We start from the raw sequence: 7,324 nt of genomic DNA, 5'->3' as shown, positions 1-7,324 counted from the left end.
GTTCGTACTTGACGCGGTTGATTTCTTCCGGGTCATCTCTGGTGATGACAAGGTCATCCACATAGAGAAAAATTCTCACCAACCCTGTCTGACCCTGCCAGATGAAGAGTGAAGAGTCCAATTTTGATGATGCAAACCCCATCCGACGTAGTCTCGACGTGATTTTTGCGTTCCATGCTCGTGGGGCCTACTTGAGTCTGTATAGGGACTTCTTCAATCAGCAAGACCGACGTGTTCATAGCGGACTGAAATCTAGGGGGCTGAGTCATATACACTTGTTCCTGAAGTTCACCTTGTGGGAACACATTTTTCACATCCATCTTATGTAGATGCCACCCCTTCACCATTGCCACCGCAAGCAAGATACAGATGGTCATCATCTTCGCGACCAGCGCAAACGTTTCATCGTAATTGATGTCATGTTGTTGCGTGTAGCCCTTTGCCACCATTCGGGCCTTGTACCGATTAACGAAGCCGTCGGCATTGTATTTGACTTTATACACCCATCGGCAACCAATCGGCTTTACTCCTTTCAGTACATCGACCAAGTCCCACGTCTCATTTTCCATGAGTGCGTGCATCTCTTCTTCCATGGCCTTCTGCCAGTTCGGGTCCTTAGCCGCTTCTGCATAGCTCTCCGGCTCATGCACGGTTGCCACCTTCGCCGTGTACGCATAATGATGTGCCATATACTCATTATACCCGTACCAAAATATGGGGTGCTTGTAGCGGGTAGATCAGCGCAATTTCTACTCTGCCGATTTGATGGCCCTCTTGGCTGATTCTGACGTCTTCTTCGGAGGTCCATCTTCTTGCTTCTCGGAGTCGGATTAGCTCCGATCTGACTCGTCTCTACTAGTGTCATATTCCGACATCTTCTTGTTCCCCTTCTCTTTGCGCATGAACCACCTCCTCTGTTCCTTGCGTGGGGAGAGAACGACCAAGTCTTCGCTACTCGTCGACTCGTTATTCGGTTGGCCGCTCCGCCTTAACCTATCCAGCTATCCGGCTAACTAGTACTTGCTTTGACCGGTTGTTGTAGCACTTGTACCCCTTCTGCTCTTCGGAGTAGCCAACCAAGATGCACTTCTTGGCTTTGGTATCTAGCTTCTTTCACTTCTCATCCGGTACACGCACATATGCAATGTTGCCAAATACCCAAAGGTGTGCCGAGTTCGGCTTCCGCTCAAAATACAGTTCACGCGATGACTCCTTTGTCCCTGAGGCAAAAATCTGATTTTGTATGTAGACGGTTGTTCGAATTGCTTCGGCCCAATAGATCCGGGGCATGTTGTTCTCCTCCTGCATCGCCCTTGCTGCTTTTACCAATGTCCGGTTCCGACGTTCGGCCACACCGTTCTTCTCTAGCGTGTATCTATAGGAAAATTCATGTCAGATTCCCTTGGTCTATAGATAACTTGAGAACTGGCCGGAAAAGAACTATTTTCTGCCATCTGATCTCAGACACTTGATTTTTCTTCCGGTTTCTCATTCGACATGACTTTGTAGGTCCTGGAAGCACGAGAATACTTATCTTTTTTTCTCAATCAAATAGATCCAAGTGTGTCGGCTAAAATCATTGATGAAGGAGACGAAATATTGACTCCCACCGATGCTCACGTTTTGTGCCGGAACCCACATATTCGAATGGATAAGATCGAGCTGATTCTGGCTCTAATTCTTCTCATTGGGGAATTGAAGCCTATGTTGCTTCTTGAGCTGGCAAGCTTCACGGATTTGGCCTTTCCGGCCACTAAACCTCGGCATTCTGGAGACCAAATGTTTCGACTGCATCTCATGAAGCTTCCGGAAGTTGATGTGACCGATCCTTTTATGCCACAGGTCAATATCCGACTCGACCTTCTGTCCTTTCGCGAAGATAGAGGTGCCTACACTATTGGTTTCAAGGGTGAACATTCTTCCATCCCGGCGCCCTTGCACGATGATCTGGACTTCCTCCTCGATGAAGCATCTGTGGTGAGTAAATCGGACCAGCATTCCCTGATCCACAATCTAATCGACCAACACCAAGTTCTTGGTGATCGTAGGAACATGCAGGACGTTCCTCATGATTCCCTTCTGGCCGACATGGAGAGAGACATCCCCGATATGGTCAATGGGATGTGGGGTGTCGTCTCCGGTTTCGACCACCCCCGGCTTCTCCGGGTTCTCAAGAAAGGAGAACCACTCTTTGTGGTTCCTCATATGATTTGGAGCTCCGGACTTCATGTTCCAAACTTCTTCCAACTTCGAGTCGAAAGCTCCCACCCAGTTGGCCTCATGCTTCATTACAAGGGCCGGTTCCGACCTGGCTCTCGTTGAGTCTTCGACGAAGTGCGATTGGTAACACCTATCTGTGTCCCTCCGGCTCGATCCGGCTTTATCTGAATTGGCCCTATTTTTCCACCACTCGCTCTCTCTATGGCCCTTCTGGCCATAGTACCAGCATTCTGTGTCGGCTTTTTCTTGCCAGTTTCCAGCGCCGCTTTGCCTCCCCCTATTTTCGAAGGGTCCGGAATTGTTGTCTGCATTTTGATTAGCCCATCGATTTTGCGTTTGTCAGCCGCCTCCACTGCTGGTCAGCCCGTCTCGTCCGCCATGACCATGGGGCCTCTCTTCCTCTATGTACAACATCTTGTTGTCGGCGTGTGTACTCGTCGACGTACCCACGTGGTTCTCCTCTAAAAGGAGCATCGACGAGAAGTCGAAAAACGAAGGCGTATTCTCCCTTGTACATACCACTGCCTAGAATTCTCTGAACTTTGATGCCAAGCCCTTGAGACAGACCTACACCATCTCATCCTCCTCGACGGTTATGCTGATGGAGGCAAGTCAGGCACAAATCTCTTTAATCCGGTTTGTGTAGTCGGCCATCGACATGTCCTTGTCGGACATTGCTCAACTCCTATCGGAGTTGCAGCTTCCGGGCTGTGTTGCTTGTGGCGAATACCTTCTTCAGGTTTCCCCAAGCTTCCTTTGGCATCTTGCCTTCTCGGATATGGCTAAGCAGCTGATCGCCGACATTGGAGGCAAAGCAGTACATCACCCTGCTTGCCGCTTGTTCCCAAGTTGTAAAGTCCTTGTGTGTCGTATCAGGTGTTGTATCGGTAGCTCCGTCGACATAACTCCAATAGCGATGCCTGGGCAAGTACGGGTGCATCTTGTACGACCAAGATACGTAGTTGGTTCTGTCGAGCTTCTCTGTCGGAAGCGAGCTAGCCATTCCTCTATCCATTCTTTCCTTCTTGTTTCTTACCGGGTGTTATTGTTCTTCTATGGAAATCACTTGTTGGCAACAAAGGTTCTCAACCCTCACGCTATGCTATCATGTAAAAGTGAAAGTGTAGAAGCTAAGACACAACCGGATCAACCGGATAACAACAAAATACAGAGATGAAGGTTTAGTGGAAGCTTAATAGTGTATGCAGGAGAGACAGAGACAAAGTTAGAGTAGAACAAAACTCAATTTCAAACTACTCAAAAACTCAGTATATACAATTGTGCTTTACAACACTATGTATACAAGTCCGTAAAGGACTGACTAAAGTACTAACAAGTACTTTAATGTTCGTATAGAGCATCAGACACAGACTCCCAAAAATATGCCTACGTACTAGGCTAGGGTTGTAGGCCTCTAACGGCCTACCGGTTACAATCCAATCCGGATTACGATCTAGCTCTTTGATCTGGCTCTTGGTTCCGGACACCAATCCGGTTCTTCATTCCAGAGTCTGATCTGGCTCTGGTTTATTCAGCCGATCCGAATCCGGTTGAGCTTGTCCACTCAACATTCCTGCTACAATCATCAATGAAGGTCACAAAGTACTATGCATCACAATGTGATTTAACATCCACATAGCATACATTTGTATGGACTAGTTCTAAGGCATGTTCTCTTCTCATCGGAGGCCTAGAGTGAATGCCAACCCTATTTTCTTACCGACCAAGCAATCCTCACATTGATTTAGATGTATACCTTTCACTTCTAAGAGGATATCATTTCAGCTAGCATATGTGTTCCCCTCTCGCTCATCATGTGGGCGTGCCTCTTATGCCATAACTCACCATCTGAGTCTGCCACTACATTAGCCTCATTCTGGCATAGCTTTACATGCATCACATATAGTGTACTTTGCTTTTGTGCTCAAACCACTATCAAATTTCCATTGCAAAATTTCCAAAAACCATTTTGGAAGCTACCATTTTAGCCAACATTATCTCACCGTCCAATCAATATCAGATTCAATCTAACATCCGGAACATGGCATACATCCTTCAGCATATAACCTGCAACGAGTAGATGTTATCAAGCATACATTTCCAATGCCAACTATCTTGCATGCACCATCATTTCCCATCTTTACATAACCATAGTCACCAGTTGTATAAGATGAGAAGCATTCTCTTTTGGGTGTTAGGTGAAACAATGCACCAGAATCAACTATCCAAGTACACTCATCACTAGCAAGATTTACACTAGCATATTCATTGATGAGCAATAGCTCCACTTTGCTAGTTGCAACAGCTGAGGTGCTTTCAATAGAAATTTTCTTAGGCTTAGCACTATCAATATTGTCTTTGTCTCTCTCAAAGTGTCAATGGTTCTTTTGGAAATGACCCGGTTTCCCACACTAGACTTCGACCTACCTTTGGACTGGTCACGATTCTCAAAACCTCTTTGCCTACTCGTTCGCTTCTAATTGAGACGAGGCACCCATTTCTTTTCTTCTCATCGCTTCATTCAAAAGACTTGTCTTTACAACTTGTAAGGACAACTTGTCCTCTTGACAAGAGTTTCTTAAGGACAAGACTAGGGTTTCTCAACTGTTCGGTAGGAAAGAAAGTAGTAATAGGGCCTGTAGCTTATCATCCAAAGGCATCTTCGCTGAGGCAAGTTGGTTCTGTTACCGGCCGGCAAGGAGTCCAAAATACGGAGTGAAGGAATTAATTAAGTATGGTTGTAAATAAGCATAGTATGGACGGACGGACTGGAAACGGTATGCCGTTCCAGATCCGGACGGATCCCGAATAGGTGCGATAGGCACCGTTTTGTACTACGGACCGGAAACCTATTTAAAGGCCCGGAGCCCATTGTAATCGCAGCGGATAATTAATAGAGCGTATGGTGTTTATACTTCTGTGTTGATTTCCGTTCTGTACTTACTGTTATATCTTACGCGTGTAATTAACAAAAGCGCTCTAATCGTGTAACCTACGTAAGTCGGTGTAATCGTTGAGTCATAATCCTATGCCGTAATCACCCTTTGGTGAAGTGTCTCCGCGACACCTTGTGTTAGGCCTTGTCTGGTCAGAGAATAACACAGTTTTGGCGACCACGATTCCTGCTTTTTCGCAGCGAACGACGGCTTAATGGATGACGAGACCAACGCACGACCTGGTTACAGACCGAGCTCGACGCCTCGCCAAACGGCAAAGACGGCGTGAGACTTTCCAGTAAGCAGCGCACGAAATTCGCTCGGATCGTTCGTTCTCCAACGAGATCCGGAGAGTCGCGGAGGAATCTCTTCGGTTACAGCAAACTCGCGACTAGGACGACGGAAGCGGTCTAAGTAGTCTCCGGGAAACCGAACGCCTCCTCGAGGCGCTGGCAAGCGGAGAAAACGAGGCAGAAGCCTTTTCAGCCTACGAATCGGATTCCGAAGGGGGATACAGCGTGCACACGAACTACCGGAGCAACAACGATACCCCCGGCGGCCCGGAGGACGACGGGTCGGATACCGTGCCAACTCCAGAACCGGAACCGTTCGACCAGGGCTATCCGGAACCGCAAACGGAAGCCGTCAACCCACCAACACCGGAAGTGGAAGAAGCAAAGCCACCGACACCAACGAAAGAGCCGGCGAAGGTACCGGAAGAAGAGCCGGTGAAAGAACCAGAAGAGGAACCGGAAAAAGCACCGGCAAAAGAACCGGAAGTGGAACCGGAGAGGAAACCGGAAAGATATCAACAAACGCAACTAAACCGCGGCCTAATACTGGACGACGATATGCCGTTCCAATACTCAAAGTATCGCGATGATCCGGACGCGGAAGCGCATGTTCATGCCTTCGAGCAGACATGGGAAGCAAATCACGCGTCCCAGCGACTGACACTGGAGGAAGAAGAACACTCGAAGATAGCGGAATTCGGGGTCACGTTGGAAGGACCAGCGGCACGATGGCGGCGGACGCAGGACCCGGCGACCATCACAACCTTTGCAGAATTAAAAGCAAAATTCTTGCATTTTTTCCACAAGGAGGTCGACCAGACGACAATGGTGGGCCTGTTTTATACGATCCGACAGGAGGCAGGGGAAAGCATTCCCCAATTCGTAATCCGTTTCCAACGAATGCATAGCCAGCTTGCCCGTGCACCCCCAGAGGAGGAATTACGGACGATATTTTTAAACGCACTCCGGGAACCATTACGCACGGTGTGTACGGTGATCGACTTTCGAGGAAGCACCATTGACCAGGTCATTGACGGGGTCAGAGAAATGGAAAAGTCAAGCTCATGGCTTACACTGGGAGCACTGCAACGGGCGTTACCCACCGATGAAGATCTCCGGTTCCGGCAGGCAATTCAATGCACAATCTGCTTGAATGCCAGACACTCGGCAGTGGAGTGCACCATGCGAACCCAGTGTGTGATTTGTCAATCCAAGAGTCATACAACGGACCGGTGCGAGTATAACCTGTTAAACCGACAAGCACCACCCGTCCGACGGATCGAGCCAAGAAGCAGCCGAGACGAAGATGAAGATCGTTGGCAAAGAATGAACCGGTACCGACCGGCACAGGATGTCCGGTACGGAGACAGACAAGAGAATGATGGCCGGTACGGGGATCGGCATGATAACTACGACCGGTATGAGCGATCGGACCGTTATCGGGAGTCCAACAGATGACACGAGCAATACGACAGAGACCATTCCCCTGGTTACCGAAGGCACCAGGAGGACTACAGCCGATGTTACGATCCACCACGACAGGACTACCGAAATAAAAATAAGAATAATAAGAAACGTAATTTCAAGAAAGGTGGTCACACTAGGGACCCGGAACATGGAACCCCAAGGAGCCAACCGGCACAGAACGCACCACTCACTACGGGACCGACTCCGGCTACCAGCAATGCTGAATCCAGCAATACCCGTAAAGAGTACTGCTACTACTGCAGGCAGGAAGGCCACTACAGTAACCAGTGCCCGGCAAAGAGCTACGATAAACGACCAGCAGTTAATATGGTTGTTCCGGAAGTGGCGGATGTACAACAAGTAACCACACGGTCGAAAGGCATGGCCAAAGAGTGGGAAACACAAGAG

This window comes from Azolla caroliniana, unplaced genomic scaffold, assembly GCF_043228905.1.
Source record: "Azolla caroliniana isolate FFs.n. ecotype wild unplaced genomic scaffold, voAzoCaro1.0.p SCAF_15, whole genome shotgun sequence".
Lineage (NCBI taxonomy): Eukaryota > Viridiplantae > Streptophyta > Polypodiopsida > Salviniales > Salviniaceae > Azolla > Azolla caroliniana.
This window is presented reverse-complemented; position numbering follows the sequence as displayed.